This window comes from Planococcus citri, chromosome 2 (genome assembly GCF_950023065.1).
Source record: "Planococcus citri chromosome 2, ihPlaCitr1.1, whole genome shotgun sequence".
NCBI classification, from domain to species: domain Eukaryota; kingdom Metazoa; phylum Arthropoda; class Insecta; order Hemiptera; family Pseudococcidae; genus Planococcus; species Planococcus citri.
Genome location: NC_088678.1, coordinates 12,470,993 through 12,492,985, shown reverse-complemented (window position 1 = coordinate 12,492,985; position 21,993 = coordinate 12,470,993). Strand labels below are relative to the sequence as shown.

The 21,993-nt window shown below is 39.7% G+C and overlaps 1 protein-coding gene across 2 annotated transcripts in view; it reads left to right on the top strand.

The window, feature by feature from the left end:
- Positions 1-21,993, top strand: part of LOC135834710 (uncharacterized) — a 194,116-nt gene that overhangs the window by 120,567 nt on the left and 51,556 nt on the right. The gene's annotated exons all lie outside the window — the stretch shown is intronic.

Below are 21,993 nucleotides of genomic sequence, written 5' to 3'. Positions count from 1 at the left end.
AAAAAGAATGGCGATATACGACTGTGTTTGGCAGCTGACGAGTTGAACAACTTTTTACAATGCGTACTAACTGAACCCGCTACAATCGATAGCGTAATATTCAGTGGTTCACCTGATGGTCTATTTTGTACGCTGGACTTTACGTCCGGATTCTGGCAATTAGAGCTAGATGAAGAATCGAAAAAGTATACAGCGTTCATAATAAACGGCCAAGTATACGAATTTAACAGACTACCGTACGGATTGAAGATCTCGAGCGGTGAGTTTGTTCATATGATAAACCAAGTGCTAAAGGACGAAGAAGGCATCTCCAAGTTTGTGGATGACGTCAAAGTCTCTGGTACTACGTTTAAAGAAACACTTGATAGACTACTCAGTGTATTCGAAAAAATAAGACGGGCTGGATTAAAACTGAATCCGACCAAAACCCACTTTTTCAAGAGGCGTACAGACCACTTGGGGTTCGTCTTATCCAAAGAAAACATTGATAAACAGGACCTTAAAAAGGAAAAATTCCTGAAATTTGAGAAAGACCATATGAAACATGGCAAATTCGTACTTAAAAACAACAAAGAAGTGTTAGCTCTTGTTGGGAACACCGTGCTGTACAAGCCGTTTATTCCCCGATACATGCAAATCCTGAGCCCAATATACGAACTGACAAAGGGCGACGACCCTATAGTCTGGACGGATGCTCAACAGAAGGCCTTCGACATACTCAAATCGGAGTACTTGAAGGAATTCACGTTGAAACAACCTCCACGTGAGGGCGACTTATTCTTGGATACGCATTATACAGACGATGCAATGAATGCAGTTCTCTTCTACAAGGAAGATGAACAAAAGCAAATCATTATGTTCATTTCTGTTGGCTTCAAGGAGCACCAGAAAAACTTTACGCTGTATGACAAAGAAATGCTAACACTCTACTCAGTCATCAAAAAGATTTGGATGTGGATTTTCAGTAGGAGAGTCCACGTGCGCGCCAATTTGCTCCCAATTTACAAAGAATTTGAGAGTCTGGCGAAAACGCACCGAAAAGCTGCAAAATGGGTTACAACTATATGCAATTTCGATCTAATCTATGACATGAAGTTATCCAACAAAGCGCTATACGACATCAAAGCACCAGAACTGGTAGTCGGAAATATCGTCATAGAAGAGCTAACAGAGCTCGATCTATTGATGATTAACCAAGTGGTACCCAGGTTCACGAAAGGTTTTCACAAGGAAGACAATCATGAACTAACAGGTGCCAGTAAAAAGACCGCCCTACCACCTCTGGATTGCAAATTTATGGACGAAAACGTACCCAGATTGTTCGACCTACTATCCAATATAGAGGACGAACAAGCCAGAGATAAACATTGCAAAAAGATAATGGATGTCTTAGAAGAAGACGTACCAGCAAATAATAAGAAGCAACAGGGTACGTCACTTCGTAAAAAACAAATTTATGACATAATGTACACACGCGATGGTAAGAAACGTCTGATGAAAATTTTGCCAGACAAATCGCAAGTACCATATTTACCTGATCGATTATTGTATGACACGGTCGACTACCTCCACTGTGCTTATGGGCATACAGGGGCAAGTAGATTGGATACAATCTTCAAGCAACTATACTACCATCCTAGTTCACTCGCGTATATTCGCGATATTACAAACACCTGCATTATATGCAAAGTGAACAAGAACTACGCGAAGCACAAAGTGCTGGAATACGCTCAAATCGAGGCGTACGCCATCGGCGATGTGCTATCGGTAGATATCTATGGACCAGTTCCAGCATTGAAGAACGACCCGAAATACTTGCTAGTTGCAAAAGAAATCTTTACCAGTCGTGTCTGGCTTCGAGACATGCACAGGATTCAAAAGAAAGTAGTTTGCAACGCAATGGAATCAATTTTATTTGAAATTGAAATCCACGATGTCAAGATCAAGAAAGTGATCACTGACAACGGTACGCAATTTATTTCCGATTCCTGGTACAATTTGCTGGAAAAATGCGAGATCAAAGTTGCACACACGACAGCTTACAACCCTCAGAGTTCTTCAGTGGAACGAACAATGAGAGTCATAGGCGATAAGTTACGTGTCAAACTCAATGAAGTTTATGATCCATATCGCACTCATCTTGGTTGGAGTAAATTCGTTGGAGAAATCCAGAACGAAATAAATAACACACCAACGTCGTTTGGTTTCAAGCCCAACGAGGCTTGGTTCATACCAGACACGACAATTCCAGGTTTTCCTACTGAAATTAGAACTTTCAACTTCCGAGATGCGTTAGCACGATTACATGATCAAAATGAAAACAACCAAATTCCATCAATAACCATTGAGGAATGTCGAAGCCGCGAACTCAAGATATTTGACGTCCCGTCGAACGAACAGGAAGTCTTTATCGACAACAATGGCTATGCCAGAGTTACAGCCGACGGCGCCTGTTCCAAAAACGGCTCACCCGAAGCTATTGCTGGAATAGGAATTTGTTTCAAACCGGGTTCAACTGCTAACATATCTGACAGGATTATAAGCACAGAATTCCAGGTTACGAACAATTACGCCGAACTAATGGCAATAATTATTGCGCTCGAAATATTACGAGATAACGGTGTGAAGAAGATAAAGTTGTTATCAGACTCGAATTACGTAATCAAAGCGCTAACGAACACATGCTCAATTTGGAAAACCAATAATTGGAAGAACTCCCGAAACAAGCCAGTTCATCATGCTGAACTATTTCAACGTATTCTTGCTATCAGGCAAGAGCTCGAAGATGTAGAATTTCAGCACGTATACGCACGCAAAGTAGAATACACTAATATCATAGCAGATATGTTGGCCAAAAAAGCTGTGTATACGAGTGAATGGCAAGAAGACAGAAGCGGAAATTTGACTGATCGCCAAGCCGTTGAAGCATTTATTAGAGAAAAAAGACGTCAAAAGCGTATTGAAGAAGAATATTGCTTCAACAAAACGCACGTTGATCCTACATATTTGCAACCTGGCGATATGGTTCTGATTACCAACCACAAACAGTCAAGTTTCGAAAAACGAACAGCTGCGAAACTCTATCAAAAGAAACATGGACCTTTTATAGTAATAAAATGGTCAGGTTTCAACAGTTACCTTCTGAAACCTACAGATGGAACAACTGTAGATAGAATTTCGAACATAAGACAGTTAACGCTATTCCTAACTAGTAAAAACATCGAAGACATGGAAAAAAGCGACTGTCTCAAATCATTATTAGACCAGCGTTCGATTGAAGAAAAAATCAAAGAATTTTTATTCAAAGCTCGCGAAGCAATGTCTGACAGTGAGGAAGACGTTGACGATCCGCCAACTCGTGCACCGCAGGGTGTCGGTATTAATGAGCGTGACATTACAGAAGCATCACCTGCTATTTTACGACAGCTTGAAAATACAGCACGCGACCTTCGAGCACAACAAAGAGCTGAAAAACGCGATCAAGCCAGTACTTCAACAGCTACCGAACTACAAGTAGAAGTTGAAGTGCACAACCCACCGATTACTGAAACTGCAGTAAATGGTGAAGTGCCAACTGAACAACAGTCTACGGAATCAACATCCACTGATTTACGAGAGGAAGTTGATCCAAATGACTCAGCTCAAAATACCAATGCCACTGAGGAGACTCAGGCGAGCACAGAGGATCAACTAGAATCCTCAACTTCGACTGGGGCATCCGCAGCCACACCCAAACAAAGTGCACAACTTGCTCCTTCTAACAGGAAGCCGCGAGGTCGACCTCCAAAGACACCCAAAATTGTGACAAACGCCGCGGAGCCGCAACCTTCCATGTCGCAATCTCAAACAGGAGATTTGACGACAGGAGGCAGCGCACAACCGGCAAAGGATCCGAATAAATTGACTAAATCTCAGAGAAAATCTGAGAGAATCAAGGCACGCCTGATGCGTATGGGTCAAGACCCACTTAGAACCTATGATTTCCATCAGATTGTCCCATATCATTACTCTGAAAAAAGTCTATATAAAAGTTATTTTATTGAGGACTCGGAGTTTCCGGTCACAGAAGACTTACAAGAAGTCTATACTGTGGAACCGAGAAATCTAGAGGTCAATAAGGTCACAGTTGAGATCAATCCTGAGGAAAATGAAATTAACATTTTCATTTCTCTCCCACCAGAATATAAACTGGAAGGGGAAATCATAAAGGTTGAAATTCCACCTCAGTGTGAAATACCTAGAAATGAAAATGCAATTGCTCAATTCTTAAAGAGTACAATTACCAACGCCATGAACGGCTGGTTACTCAATAAAATCTGAAATTAGTCATTTTATTTGGTAAACTCATAACTGGAAATTTTGAACACTATAACCAGATAGTGACCAAAATACACCACAGACCAGGATTCGCCGAAATCCAAGTCACAATGTAAATTTATTTTGATTGGCAAAATTTCAAACAGGAAATTAAAACAGTCAGAACGAATCACAAATATGAGAAAAAGTTGCAAATTTTGAATAATTAGATTTGAAAATACAACCAAACACATGTAAACGCGGACTGGGGCATTTAAAATGATCAATTTCGAAAATAATTAGATTTTTGAATAATCATAAATCACGTATGCCCCATTACAAGTCTCAACAAGTTAAAATTCGGTAAAAGACTGAAATGTAACTACAGTATTGGCTGAGTTTGGATTTTTTCGAAGTTGAAATTCGGTAAAAAACTGAAATTTAACTTCGAGAATCACTAAACACGTAAATATTCCACAAGGGAATAACCACGTAATAGCCAATACTCGGTTTAGATAGCTAAAAACGCAAAATTTGAGCAAAATCTCAAAATTTTGAAAAATAACGCTACGTGAAACGTTACGCGTTACGTTACGGGCAGAAACGTGAGCCACCACATCCGCATGTACTCTGACGAAATAACACCGGCGAAAATGTGCTCTTATCACCATTTCATTACTTCGAAGGAAAATTTGACTGACTTATAAGTTGTTCCAAGTAAAATTGCGATCTTTTTGAATAATTGAAGCTGTTTTAAGGTTCATCCACGTATTAAATTACTGTTCATCGATTTCTACAGTGCCAGCTGTATTGAAACGAGTAAGTAAACCTTCAATTACGCAATATTCAGTTCAAACTAACATCGAGTAATCTCATTAATTTCGCTTCAATTTTTTAACAGAAAAATGGAAGCCCAACCGAATATTGTCCACCACGAGCACACTATATCGACGCAACGTATTCGTCAGACGTGTCGTATTAGAAAAATCAACGGCGAAATCTTCAGAAAATGTTACGTTAGAAATAACAACGGTAATGAAACGCCGAAATGGATTCAGTTGTCCTACTTGGAGTGGTGGGATAATCTCACGGAAAATACCAACCACTATCAGGTATATATTTTTCGTTAACACTCTGAATAATCATCACCGTTAATAAATCTAACCAATGACATGTGATTTATTTGTTGAATCAAGGAGTAATTAATTAATACGATAACGACGGCGCAGAAATTCCAGCGAATCGACGTATTTGCGGGTGAATCAGCGCACCAGATTGCGACAATGAAACACATACAAGATGTGATCATCGTCGTGATTAATTTAGTCATATCGTATCAATTTGCATTTCCGTACTTGTTTCCTATGCCTTAAATATAAATGTATTTCGTACCGCTTGCTTTAATTAGTTATTCACACTCTCATTGCACAGCTCTACATTGCATACTTCGCCGAAAGTAAACAATGTACATTCTCACACAGCTTAAATACACGCAAATGAATAAATGGATACTTCGTAGAAAGTAACCTAACGTTCAACATATGCCTCATAAAATTAACAACTCAAACGCTTGATGGTATTTTAATCAGATTCGATACTAACATTTTCGATCGATTTTTTAGTACCTAAGAAGAATGGAAGCTGCAATTAAGCAATGATGAAGGCTGAAGTGAAAAATACATCGAATAACTACAAATACAAATTCAGGTAACAACTCGAAGTTTATTTGTATACTAAATTATTCGATGATAAAAGCAAGCAACGTGAATATTACACATCAATGGTAAAGTGAATCTCTACAATGAATTCATCACATTCGGTTTTCGTTTCAAAATAGTTAGCAACAAGCTACGTGAGTTGAAAATTACTCTAATAAGAGTTGGTTTCGAACTTATGATTAGATTTTGAAAGTTAGCATTACATCTACGATCAATTCACCGGCGAGTGAAATGATTCTAACGTGGAAGAGCTACGAAGATGAAACCGAGCGTTGATGCAAAATTTTCTTTATGGTAAAATAAAATATCACGTAAGTACCAATTACATACTTCAATGTAAGTAAGTAATGAGTACCAGACGATCTCTCAGAGTACAGATTGTTCAGATAATGTTTATTTCCAAATTACAAAATGAGCTACGTAGACGAAACCGAACGTTACAGTAATTATCTTTCAGAACAATGATCGCTGAGTAAAAACTGCGTACTTCAACGTAAGTAAAACAGTAGGTACTTGGTGATTTGGCTTCAAACGCTAATTCTCCGATTTAGTATTTTGAAAAATATTCCAAAGTGAGTAAAATTCAAAATTACAAATTAGCAGCGAACCAAATCAAATCATTGATAACTAGCGAATAATTTAGTCAATTCAGATACGCAAATGAAAGATAATTTTAACGAACGTTCATTAGCAGAATACCTACGGTCAATTTACCGGTGAGTAAAGTGATTGTAGCTAGGAAGAGCTACGTAGACGTAACCGGTCTCAATTAATAATGATTTTGCGAAATAAATTAGCTAGGAGAAACCACGTAGAAAATACCGATGGTCTCTTAGTTTAAAATTTCAAAAACAGCTAAAAGAGCTACGAAACTGAAACCGATTATACTAAGACCAAATAATAGTACTAAATCAACCTAGATTTATGAATAATTAGCAGTAATAATTTATTTAGAAATTATGATCGCTAATAACGTTCACGTATTTTCATACAGATTCCAGATCGTATACGAAGGGCGAGCAAATTTTATCGTAGTATAAAATACCGCCAGCGGTACAAATGGAATATAGCAACGTTGCCAGACGTAGCATTTAGAAGTAGAAAATACAGGTACAGTGACTAATTATGTAGTCGTTTGAAATTGCCAGTATCAGTGTTAAGTAATACAATGTTTGTTTTTTCTCGATGAAACAACTACGAGTATGATGAAAATAATCAGATTTTCGCAACAGAAAGTAGCAGTTAAAAAGTAATCAGAAAAATAGAATTCGAATTGGAATAAATCAACAACTTGGCAACTTTATTCAGAAAGTTACCTTTGGAACTATTCGTACAGGTAAAACTTAGTTAGTATACTGAGATTCATGTACAAATCCATATGCCCTTTCTTAACACTGCAACTCAAAATTCGAAGAGATAAAATTACAAAAACGCAATTTTCTGACGCAGACAAGTTCGAAATTTTTTTCGAAATAATAGATTTTGAAATTCATTTTTCACATACATATGCCCTCATGTTTGCGAGAAAATCAGATTCGTGCATTGCAAAGCGTTTCGAGGCAATGAGAAATTTTTGAAATTAATTAAGAGCCCAAAATAAATAAAATTTTGTTGACTCGAAATTATTTCAAATCTCAAAATGTAATTTTGAAAATTCCAAAACGTGAATAAAATGACCGAAATAATAGATTTTGGATATTTTTTCACGAAATTTTTGCAATACAGTAAAAGACTGTGACGCAAATTTCTTCGAACAAATACCTGAAAAAGACATAAATAAAAACCACAGGAGTAGTAATATTTAATCGATGACAAATAGAAATTTGAATAATTAGAATTTCGAGGCGATAATAACAAAAACCACCAGCACGCAAATTTCAACCATCGAATCCGATAAAAGATTGGAATCGATGATGAAATCTGACACAACAATTTCGAGACAAAGAAAAAACGTGCATTTAGCAAAAGGCAGATGTTTTCTTTCGATGAAAAGAAAGCGACGTGACTCGTAGCGATAGCAAAATGGCTGACAGGCCGTTAAAGAATTCGATTTAATTGCGACGTAGTTTATCATAACAATAAAGACCGCCGAACTGCGCATTTAGGCGCACATTTTGACAAACCCGTTCCAGGAAAATCGGCGCCGTCTGATATTTTCTGCTTAGAACATTCTAGAAGGTTATAGTCAAAACCTGCCGTTCAAGCGCATCGCTACCAACACAACGCCGAGTTCGACCAATCCCGTTCGCTGCCGCCGAGTAGCGAAGTGGGGGAAAGACTCGGCAGTTGGAAGCAACGACGAACCTGATCCAACTATCGAAATCATTATTTCGTTTCACGTGCTACCGAGTACATGCCTTTGCTCTTGCTATATGTTTTGCTAATGCGTTTTTGAATCTTCGTATTCTGTCTTCGCGTCTTATTTTTGCGTTGCTATCGTAAGTAATTACTACTTATTTCGAGTATAGTATTTTCGTTTCTCGTTTCAATTTTAAATATTTGTCGTCAGCTCCTGTGTGATGGCAGAATCTACGCATCTCGCATGCGACAAATGCGGTTTGGTGATTACGTCACCAGGCAAGCAGTATGGAGGCGACAAAAAAGGTTCCCGAATCAATCTACATAACCAAGTGTCAGCATCTTTATCATAAGAGCTGCATCATGAAAGCGATAAAAAACTCCGAACTTCGAAATCCTGCCGGCGTGCAGTTGACTAAGTGTACACATATTGGATGCGAACGAGATGTGAGCGAGGACATCTGCTACAAGGTAGAGGTAACTCGTATTCAAATCTCGACGCCTGAACCTACGGAAGCCGCAACCGGCGAGTTGCAAGCTCTCCGTAGAGAAATCGCTCAGTTGCATACCGACAGAGAACTACAACAAGATTTGTCCGAAGACATGTACAAGAAAATGTCAGATTTCGAAGTACAATTAACTGATGCTAATAATATGATCGCGAGTTTAAAAGCTCAATTGGAAACTACTACGGCGAAATACGAGGCACTTCGTAAAGCCAAAATGTCATCGCTATTCCCGAGCTCCACAGCGATAGCCAGTCACTTGAACCAGCAATCTGCAACCAGTTCGAATGCGACGACGCCAGCTTCGCTGCCGGCGGTTACGGCCACCTTACCGACGAATACGACGCTGATTTCGACGACCACTACACCTACCGCCGCGACAAACGAGCTCTGCCAGGGGTTTGTACCGTCACCGTTCCCGCCTCCACCTCCGGTCAACAACGGTACACCAAAGGTCACGCCGAAAGTTCCGAAGCCGTCAAAAAACGCGGAAAGAGGTATCCCCGCGCCCACGCCGGTGAGCGCAGGGATACCTCAAACAAACGCCGCTACCGTGAGCAACCTTACGCAAGGCCTCCACCGCCCGCCGCCCGGTTTCCCGATCATAACAGGCGCCGCAGCGAACGCCGCGACGAACGCTACGACGAACGCAGCGACGGACGCTACGACGAACGCTACGATAATCGACGGTACGACGAATACGAGCACCATCACGACGAACGCCGCTACGACAACCGCCCCACGGACACTCGCTCACGTCGAGGACGCGGCCGACGGGGCGCTTATTAGTTTCAAAATCCCGTTCGTGCAACCGGGTACAGCGCCGACTGTACCGGATGCAAGTTCCCACTCGCCGATTTCACCTTACTGGGATTTCCCGCGAAAGAAGGAAACAGACTACTGGGGAAGACCACTCGCTCAAAGTGGCGAGCAGTCGAACTCCAGCGCGCCTGATACCGCCAACACGCAGAATTCCGTTGATCCGAACGCGAATTTGAACGTACCGAATCAAGCCGAAAGCGCTCAACCAACGGCGAACCAGTCTCCGGCGGTTGTACCAAAAAAGAAAAAGCGGGCAAAACCGGGAAAACAGTCCAATACGAAAGCAAATCGAGACACCTTCGATTCACGATACCCGGAGGTAACGCACGAAGTGTTAGCGCCATTCTACCCAACGAATGCCTACCCGCAACACTTTTCGGTCTGCGGTTTGAAAATCGGCGAAGCAAAACCCGTTATGGCTCTGTTCGCGTACAAATATTGGATTGTAGGCGACATCCATGCTCATGGCATCATGCATGCGATTACGGAAGGCAAACCATATCATGACAACATAGATAAACGCATGTATAAGCGTGACATGAAGATTTCGGAGTTAATTGAGTTAATCGTCGAATTAAAACAAATCCCGAAAAATCTCATGATTTTGATTGGTACATATGATATCTTCGCATTTACGCCACCGAATACCTTCGACTTAAATTTCCGGAAACTCATCGAAGTTTTAGGAGATAAAAAAGTCGAACAGGTAATCATGTTGCCACCGAACGCAAGCGGCCGATTGCACAACAACACGTTCCGGCAAATTACACAAACCTTTTCGTACAACTGGGGAACCGGAAAATTCCAGTATATGGTAGCGAGCCATTTGCTCAACGATTTGAACCTCGAATTGGCATCTGTGGACGAGCTTGGACCGAAGTATACGAAAGCCACATACCAAAAAGTAGCAAACTGTATCGCGGCCGTATTCATTCCGGAACCAGTCATCGAAAAAAGCGATTCAACCGTCGAGTTGAATAACGCTAATAGCGCAGCATCGTCACCTGCAACGCCGCCGACATCAAAAGCGAAGCTTGATACGAACGTCGATTCGCAACAAACTTCCGCACCAATGATGCCGCAGTTCAATTTGCCCAAATCATCGTTCCAGCAAAGCCCGAATGACATCGCAACCGACACCCTGTCACCATCCTACGTAAACCCGCAGTTGCAGCAGGCAACAGCGAATTACCTGGGAAATAAAGCAGTGGGTACGCCGCCATACCCCAAAGTGGGTACAGCGACACCTGGATGTCATCCGCTAGACCCGCGCAACCAAAAGGCGAAATCAACAACTTCAACGAAAGTTGAGATTTCACCATACAGTGGCTTGCACCTAACAAATGTAGGTTTTTCTGACGACGAACAGAAACCGCTTACCGACAAGGAGGTGATCGAACGCGCCAAAGTTCTCACTAAAATTCAAGCCGACGTAAAAGCTAGTAAAGCGAAAGAGCAGGAGCGACTAGCCGCAGATGCCAAATCGCGCGAATCGCTGAAGGAAAAGATGGAGTGGAAGAAAGAAGCTGACAATGCGAAAGCGGGCATCTCCTCGTCGAAGGAGAAACCAGCCCGCAATGTTTCTGAACAATCCGGGAACTCGTCGGAAGATTCAAGAAACAAGTCTAAGCAAAGCTCGTCTAAAACTCCATCCCGCGCAACCTCCAAAGCAAGAGAACGCTCCCGCTCAGAGCACCGATCGTCGAATAAATCAAAAGATCGCAAGGTAAAGTCGGGAGATGAGTCGTCCGTACTCAACACCGGTCTTAAACCTAACCCAACTATCGATAACGACAAATACATTGGGTTCATGGTAAAAACTCCACCATCGGGTAAACCTCCTACCGAAACAGAGCGTCGAATGTACGAGATATTCGGCAATACCGATGGCGTACCTGAGCCCACCGACTCAACGACCTCTGCCTCTGCATCGGAAAGCGACACGACCAAAGCCGTTAAGTCAAAACCGCGCAAGTCACGCAGCGCGATAAAAACTAAGCTCTCGCCACCGCAAACGTTACTGACGTACATTCCGAGACAGCAGCGTGCAAAGCAGCTGCGAGTAAACGCAGCGCTTAAGCGCAACTTAGTCCTCAAAAAGGTATTCGGTACACAGTCTCAACCGAAAAAACAAACTGATGCCGAACATCCTACGACGGAAGGAACAGTCGGCACTCAGCCAAAGGTACTCGTGCCGAAGCTTGATTTAACAGAATCAACGCCGCATGAGAAACCAGTGAAAACGGTCGACTTAACCGGATCAACGTCGCTAACGGAGTCGGATAAACCGCTCAAAACAATCGACCTTACCAATACGGCAGATCCTTCCGCCGAGGAGGAACTACCTCAAGGAGCGCAGTCAGTCGAGCAGCGCATACTCACAAAGGTTGATACAGCGGTACAGGATACGACTCTAACTCTACATTCCGTCGAGAATGATGAGTTTACTACCATTCGACAAGTAGTGACCACCGTAGTCACTACTGAAGCGATCGAAACAACCGAGCCGGCACACCTCGTTGGTACTTATGATCTGACTAATGAGAGTCCTCGCAACGACGAAGAATCTCAACAGCCAGTATCACCACGCACCGAAGCAGCGCTCCTCGATGAAGGAGTACAGCAAACGGGCGTACCGGCAATCGAACCTTCAAATGACGATGAAGGTGAAGACGACGAGGAGGATGAAGACGACGAAGATCTTTAAACCAACTCGCGTTTTCTTTATAAATAGTTAAAAAATTTTCTTTTGTTTGTTTGGTTTCGATCGTATTTCGTTTTCTTACATTTGCCAAAACACACTGTCGTAGTAGTAATAAGCTATACTGTATGACTTTTTGATATCAGAATACAAGATTTTGAATCAATGTCTTTTATTTACTTTGTCGAAATTATTTTTGATTACAGCAATAATGAACATTCAAGAACGCTGGTGTGCCTTCAACGATATTTATTATATATTGCGCTTTGTCGACAGATTGGTGCACGCATTCACAGTAACGTATGCCTTATCTGAAAAAACTGCGCACATAAGCATTAGACGTCATAATCAAGATGACTGTTTCTATGTATCAACAACAACTCGTTCAATTGAACTCGACAAAGAGTATTTTATACTATGGTTTGCATTGCTGTTACTCTACACAGACTTAATTTGGCAAATCTACAAGATTGAAAGCTCACAATCGTCGAATTGTTGAAACTTTCAACATACTAAGTTTCGAACTTTTCTAACAGGAATTGATCGAAATTTACGTTTTTTTATCCCAATCGTCGAATTGGTGGTCTTTTCTCTTTTTACAAACTCGCCGTAGTTTGTTGAGTTTTTTACTACCAATTCTAATACTATAACTTTGTTCAACAGTGTTGAGAAAATGGTCTGCGTATTGAAAATGCCAGTAGGGCATTCGTTCCGAAAGCCGTCGTTGGACGTGTTACACGGGCCAGTCCGAGGCAACGAAGTTCCAGTCCGACCATGGCCAATTATTCCACCGTGGCACCCAGTGTTGAGACGTTTACTCGCACCGAACGATGACACCGTCGAGCGTCGTCAAAGGTTCCAGCCAAATATTCTCACTCACCGACCGCCAACTCCGGAAGCAACCGACATTATCACGGTAATGCCAAACGGCGAAGAGCGGCGACATTATGAGATCACCCGCAATGCCAACGACGAGCCGCAACTTCAACCAATCCGGGGACCGGCACATGCGACCGATCAGCGACAAATCGCCTGGACTCAGGTCCATCGACGACCAATGGTGCGTCCCCTCAACCGCTACGATTCCATCGTCGATGAGATACTCCAGTCGCGGTATGAGCCCGAGCCGAACACAGAATTCAATCGTCTACCGCTCAACGAAGCGCCGACGGCACATCCGTTCACGATCCAATTGGAACGAGTCACCGCGCCGCTTACTTACGTCGATGACATTCGGATTTCTCCGCAATGACCAGTTTTTTCAATACTACTCCTGTAAATATTTCCTTTTAAAATTTTTTTTTGTTTTTTTTTTTTTTTTTTTTTTTTCTCTTTTCTTTGTTAAGTCTGCCTGCGTGCAGATATTTCAAAGTTTTTATTGTTTTTATTCTCATCATGGCTGTTATGTAAATATCATGTTAAAATTACTTTTGTTTTCAAATTACATACCTACGTGTATGGATTTTCTGTTACTTGTATTTTCGTTTTGAACTAATTTTTAGAAGACTTAATTTTTTGTGATTGATGTATCACGGTGATGACGTTTTTGTTCCTTTGATTAGTATTAATTCTCTTTTGTAACATTTCGTATTATTTCTTGTTTGAATTTTCACCCAGTGATGTGTTTGTCACCTTAATTTGTTAGTTGTTCTGTATTTTTTACTTTTTTATGTTTTAGTATTAATTTTCGTTAATTTGTACATAGTTCCTACAAGCCGTTACTACCTCGTCGAAGGTAGAAACGACTTTATTATTAGTAACATCTTTGTTTGCATTTTCGAAGACTTTTTTGCTTTATATTTTCTCTCTTGTGTTTTGCAAACCCTTAATGCAATATCGCCGTATATTGCAATTCGTTAAGCGTGATGACAACTCGTTGAAGTTATCTCACGTCAGCACCAATCGCCGAATTGGTACTACATACCCGTGCAAACTCGAAGAATCGATTTGCCAGAATCGATTTTCACGCAGTCTGAATAGATATTTTTTCCACCTCAGGACAAGATGGCGCATGAATCGACAAACAGGTTGATACTGTAAGCCGCAAAGTCTCTTTAAAATAAGCCACACAGTAGGTGTAGCTAGTTTGAAGAGCACTCTTTTTTGTCCTGGTTGACACAAGATGCGTCGTCGAACGCAACTATTTATTTATTTATTGGACCGCAGCCCTCAACAAGCAACAACGGGTCAGTTGAATGCGCATTATCCGACATTCAGGTTGGAAATGTAAGACGCTCGCTCTCAAAAGAACATTAAAATAAGAGGTACTCTGCCAAGGCACGAATCGGATACGCGATACCTATCGAGCCTCTCTCTTTCTAGAGTCTTAGATTGAGGCAAGCTCACGCTATCCGATCGTGACCTAAAATGAAGTATCAGCAAGGCTTGCACATCCGCTCGAGATGAAGCAAAACCACTGGACTCAGTTCCAGTAACACCTTGTTGGTACTGCTTTGAAGAAGTAACGCAAGAACGTTACAAATGTTCAGAGAGCCAAAAGAATTACCGCGATGGTATTCGGGATTACCGCGGTGTAGTCCCTTTAAAAGATAAACTGACTTTCCTCTCAAATAAAACGATCAGTTGCAAAGCGCCTTCTCAGACATTCAGGTTGGAAATGTAAGCCGCAAGTCTCCTAGAAGAACATTAATTTAATAGGTACTCTGCCCTGGTATCGCAGGATATAAAGAAGCGACGGATTCGCGTTGTTTTCCTCGTGTTTTGTCGATACCTAAAACGACAACAGGTGCTCTGCCTGGGTAATACCGAAGTGGCTGTTAAAATTCTGCACGATTTTTTCGGAAACTTTGGGCCATTACCAAAAAGACAACAGGTACTCTGCCTGGGTAAACACCCACTATTTTTTCAACGCTGGGTGTTATTACCAAAAAATGACAGATAGTATCTCCACGAGGTGATACAATGTTCAGGGAGCACAATTACCGCGATGGTAATTAGAACTACCGCGGTGTAGTTCTCACACGATAAACTGATCGAGTCTTTCGAGCCATAGGAAAACGATCGTCGAATCGTATCTGAAAGCTCATTTCGGCCTTGTCACCTTGCTTGTAATGACAACCAGTTGAAGTATGCGCTTTAATCGACTATCAGGTCGGATTTTATAAGCCGCTCGTAACACCTCCACTAGGAGCATATTAATAATTGGTTCTCTGCCAAGGTACATCTATGCGCCAAGATGTTGAGAAATTGAGACATGTCACCATCAAATCGCAAGATCTTGAGGAGACTTGCGCTCAAAGACTTCTTCACCTTTGGGCTGTGTAGATGATATTACCGAAAATAGACCGTAACACATAGGTGTTATATTGGTATGCTCGGAGAGTTTATTTTTACCATGTTGGTAAATGCAACTACCGCCGAGTAGATGCAAGGTATTATTCGAACTGGTTCACAATTACAGCAAGTTCAAAATTGGTAAATTAGTGGTCAAGGTTTACGAACCCTTTACGCCCTGAAAAAAGAACATGCTATTAATTGGTACTCTGCCATGGAGGCATACCATGCCGACAACCTTGCGCAATGCAGCTTGTTCGAGAGCACGGTATTGCCATCTCCATTGCCAATGGAAAGAACCGCCTGCTAGGGCGATTGTTACCTTGATCATTGGCGATGTGATCCAAAAAATGAACTGTAACACACAAGGTGTTAGATACGCATGTTCAAATCAGGAAGACCGCTGATCAGCACTCTTGGTCGTCGAACCAATTGAAACCCATCCAAAGGACATGCACTATTTCGGTTCTCTGCCTCGGTACTCACCTACCTAGTCAGCAAGCGGATACTTGTAACGTTACTCGAAGAAACAGACTCGGACAGTAACAGTTTACGGTTTCGCAGAAGACGAAGTAGTGAAGTTACCGAAAATGACCACGCGCCCATTCGCTGGAAAATAAATCGTTGTATTTGTCCCAGCGACTTGGCGATTGGAATCGAAAAGTAACATAGAAGATGTTGCAAGTATGTCCGAATGGGATGCTGACACCTAGGGAATTGAGAGGAACTTGGTAGCATGGTTTACGAACCATTTTTAAAAGCCGCATAAGAACATATTAATAATTGGTACTCTGCCACGGTACGCACCCCGTATCTGGAAGAAATCAGGCATGGTCCTGGAGGATTCCGCGGGTGATGACGTTACCGAAAAGGACAGGTACGCTGCCTGATAATGCCGTGACTTGCACGGAACCGGTTACGGGTTCCAGCATGAGATGTAGCGATGACTACCTTTCTGCAAGTCATGACACACACAAAACCGATGACACAGCTTCAATTAAAGAAGCCAGTTTCTTTTCGTAGTTGGTGTTGTTCGAGCTTTCGTGTTATCAAAAATGCCAATTTTAACACAATTAAAGTGTTATAATATGTTCAGACGGACAACGCTGCAAGAAGGATATACTATAATAACAGGTTTCCCAGCCTGCGAATCCTCTGCGAGAATTGCAGAAATCGCTGTGTCATTATTTTGCATATCGATAATCGCAATCCGGCAGGCACGTGCCATTTTTCGCATTATCAACCTCAAAAAATGACAGATTTCTTGCAGATGTCGCAGCGAGTGATTTTGAAAAATGGAAGCAACATACAAGATGTTGCATATGTATGTCCAATGCAGCGAGGCTACCAAGCACAAAATTTGAAATTTGAATACCATTCTTTGATTATTACGCGGTACCACCTATACATGAACCTGTTGCTGGGCCTTGATGGTCGATTAATTTATTTTCTCTTGTCTAAGTTATTCTTTACCGTATGCCTCTGCCATTCTCATCGTAGAAACGCAGGGGGGCAGGGGGACAGCTCCGCTGCCACGTACATGCATAGTATATCATGTTTTTATCCGTGCTTTTCTCCGCTGGTTACGCCATCGAGCAAACCTCAGAGGGGCATATGTGATATACTACTATGCCGTACGTGGTATGTATAGGGCTCGCCCACATGGTAACACTGCGTTGCACTAAGGCAACACTGCGTTGTATTCTCGTCAGCTAGCCATACGAGCCAAGCGACGAGAGTACAGAACGCCAGTAATGTATCCGAGTGCACGCGGGTATGTTATTCACGGTTAATGGGTTAATGCAGTCATTTAAGTATAAGTTTTACTCTCGAGTGTTAAGTGTTATATTTAGTGCTTTAGTTTTAGTTAGTTATTAGTGAAACCAATTAATAGACGAGAAGGAGTGATGATCTACTCGTCGCCACTCTGGGTAAGTACTTGCACATATCAGTGTGAATAAGTTAGATCTCCTTGCCAGAGGAGATCACTTATCCAAACCTACACCACAGTGTGTAACACCAACGTGTGTATATTTAGTTTAAGAAAGTGTCTTGTTAACGTACATAAATACATAGAATATGTGATTATGTAAAACCTGTAACGTGTTGTTAATTTGCACACATTAAATATTATTCTTGTGTATAACTTGTTATTATTTATGGTGTGTATGATCATATGTTAAGAGTGTAAAAGCAACCATTTCCTACTCACGCCCTAGCCGAGCATGTGAGGTATTCCGGTGAGTATTTAGTAGAAATACTCTAAGGGATATTTCTTGGAAACAACACAATAGCCACAATCGTAAGTCACATTACCAATCACTGCTTTAAGTCAATTTACCCTCTTACAAAAGTGATTTCGCGAAGCAAACTCAATAAGCAAACTGTTAAATTGGTTCAATTATATGTCAAGTGATTTCACACAATTGTATTAATCACAGCAGCTGCTCTTCTAAAAAAAGTAAATTTGACTTGGTGAGCATCTATACCTAATAGTTAATGAAAGGATTATCTTAATATAATTTACAGGATTCACCTGATGTGATTATTTATTTACTTACCATTAAGTTCAAAAATTAACAGAACATTAAACTATAAAGACATTAATACAAAGATGCAAAATAGAGGAATATCTCAGTACGATTCACATTTGTGCCCCTTAACACTGTTTTTCGCGTTTTTCTCGTTAGGTATGTACCTATCATTTATTTTAAAAAATAGCTCTAATCAATTTTAAAGAGTGTAAGATTTTTAATAAAAAGGATTCTGTGAAATTTTTTGTAAGAGCTCTACTTCTCACACGAGATGCGCTCCACCCTTTTATAACACTAGTTCTTTATTTTCTCCACTTTTTAGCGGTGTTATTTTCAAGGGGAAATAGAAAACAATCACTACTTCGGTATACTCTGACTATATAAGCACAACTATCTCTATCGGGTGCAAGGACTGATCGAGACTACCCCTCCCCTTCTCATACCAGGAGTTTGAACTTGAAATTTGATAATAGGAGCAAAGGGAGGGGGATAGAAGTAGAATGAACCAGTTGCAACGATTTTGCAGGCGTACCTAATGCACGAAAACAATTCCAAAATATTTTTATTTACAAAATTTCAATGTAGGGGTCCCTATCACCCTGTTATTGTATTATAAGGTCTTCGATAAATCAGACATACGCACAATTTAACAAACTTCAAAATTAAAACTACGACAATGGTTGTACCTAAGAAAATGAATCAAGCACCAGTCCCAATAGGCCAATATCTTAGTATTCCTGCACTAATAGTTGATCTAGGTAATAAATATTTAACGGGTAGGCCATTATGGATATTTTATTCATTTAATTATTTTACTTAGGTGCCTACGCAATATTTAAAAATGAGTCAGTCGAAATACACGATTGAGCAATCAAAACTCTGGAAACCTTCTTTCCAAGTCACATATTCCAACTACGTATAAATACATTTAGAGGACCATTTCCAACATGAACGAGAAAAGGTCTATTTTTAGGGCCCAATTTTTTTTATTTTTTTTCAAAAAATACCCCAAAAATCTCAAAATCTATGATTGAGCAGCTGCAGCTCTGAGGATCTTCTTTCCAGCTCACAGTTTAAATAAACTATAGATAGATTCAGGTCTTGGGATAACTATAAATGCAAATAGGTAGTTGAAAAGATCTTCGATAAATAATCAATTAAAGGTCCAGTTCAAGTAATCTTATTGTAAAAATAAAATTCCAGTACGAATTTATAAATAAAATGTGTTTCTTGTTAATTATATTATTATGATCAACGGATTGATCCATATTCAATAAAAATAATGCTGATTGTTTCTTAAGTAATTTTGAAATTAATTTGTTTTATTTTTATTCAATTTTCGATCTAAAAAGCATTTTTAAGCAAGGAACAAGCCCCTCAATTTTTTGGTTAAAATATTACTGACCATTTGGTCAATGTAGGTACTCGTAAATATCCCTTTTTTCGTTTTTGATTTGGAAAGTAATTTTTATGAATCAAGTATTTTAAATAGTATTAGTGGTATAGTAGGTTACCTATTTTCTTACCTACCTCCGATCCCATCCCTGTTCTCATTCTATACCTATTCCTATTTCCGATCCTACCTACCTTTCCCATGCCTCTTTTTGCTGTTACTTTCCTCAAATAAAATTGTCAATCCTTCAATGTAAAATTCTCCACCGAATTTCCTTCCTTTTCCAAACCTATAGGTTCTGTAACTATAACAATTTTTTCTTACCATTTCCAAAATGACAGCCAATCACGCAACGAAGTGCTGATAAGAAAAAGCATGACTCAATATAAGTAATTTTTTAAAAAAATGATTCCGTGAAGCAAACTCAATAAGCAAAACTGTTGAATTAGTTCAATCATATTTCAAGTGATTTCACACAATTGTATTAATCACAGCTGCTCTAAAAAAAGTAAATTTGACTCGGTGAGCATCTACACTTTATATGTAGTTTATGAAAGGATTATCTTAATGTAATTCACAGGATTCACATGATGTGATTATTTACCATTAAGTTAAAAAATTAACAGAAAATTGAACATGTATCTACTCAGTTGAAAAAATACGTTTTTTGCTAAAATAAAACACAAAGCCAGGCAGAAACCATCTTATTAAAATCAACGGACTCGCTGACACCTGAGTATGCCTAGCTATAAGTAGTAGTTTATATACCTTTTGATGTCTTAAATCATAAATTGTTAAAAAAAAAAAAAAAAAAAAAAAAAAAAAAAGGTTCACAGTAAGTACAAGCTTATAGTAGTACTGTGGTGTAAGGATGCCTATAAATAGAAATAGTTAGGCAATTGTACTCGCATAAATTCGATGAACCTTTTCAAGACCAAAATCGTGGGTGGGAAAATTGAGAACTTATGACGCTAGGTAGTTACCCACCTAGTATTCAGTATGTTTTAGATATTCGAATAATTTGCACCTGTGCGTTCGATTTGTTTAATTTTTCTTTATTACAATAATTTTCTCATTATCATGTTGTAATGTGATAACCTTTATTTGAACAATTTAATTTCAATAAAATGATTTAATTATTCGGTCTTCGCGAGTGAATTATTGACCATGGACATTTTTCATCTCTAGAATTTGAATATCAATCTATGGAGTGAGTACATTATTTCGAGCATACCGGCTAGTAGGGTACAATATAGTCTATAGGAAAAAGACTTCGTCGTAACTTTCAAATTAGATAATCAAGGTATTGGTTTATTTTTTAAGATCGAATTTAGATAATCCAGTTAGGGATTTAATTAGACCTAGTTCAACAAATTACAAATAATCTATGGATAGATTTTATACAAATTACCAACTAATTCCTACTTGAGTAGTTAATTGATCGTAATTTCTAATTACATATTCGAATTGTTTACTAGGACATAGTCCAAACCTGTGGTAAAATGATCGTAGACTCTGTCTACTGTGTAAATAGTATATCTCCCCAATTTTTGGTAACAAAATTACTCGAAAGTTCTCTTTATAAATTCAGAGAATTAAATTATGTCGATATAGGTAGGTTCTCTTTTCCTATCAAACCCATCCTAACTATCCTTTATGTAAAATTCCTATACCTATTTCCGCTCACTAACTTTCCCTAGTCTAAAAATTTTCCCTTAAAGCAATTTACTATATCACAGTACTTAAAGAAAATATATGCATACCTATGCATAATTATCAATAACTAATCAGGGATGAACTTGAGTTGTTATTCTTACATACATACGTTCTCACTTGGACTTCAGCAGGGCCGAATATAAGTATTTCCCTCTCTGGGTGAACTGTTTTTTCAGCCAATGCCCCCCTCCCTCAATAACAAACATGCAATTTCAAGCTTCAAATTTAAAGATACATAGGTAACATCTTCATTAATTTTTTTTTTGTGAAACTTAGCTTTGTTTCCATATCTGAAGAATCACTGACTTCTCATCGGACATCTTGTATATTTTGGTCACTCAATACGAAAATAACCTTTAAATTTTCCCATCATGTATGGTGCCAATGTTGTGCTTTCCTTTGTAGTAAGCTTCACTTCGCGTAGGTAAGTTAAAAAATAAAACGGCGAGAATGTGCCTATAAGATGGCAGCTTGAATCCAGTAATTTAGTGATTTATATCGCCCACTAGAAATATACCTACTTGTCTGGTTACTTCGTATTAAGTATTAAGTCACTTGATAATGACGGCATTGTTCGAATTGAGAATTAATAAAAGTTTAGTTTTAAAGTTGCACGAAACACTTGAAAATTCAAGATTTAAACCAATTGATAATAGATACAAATAAGATTAACCATACCTAATTAATACAACGCGAAATCAGCAAAACCGACATC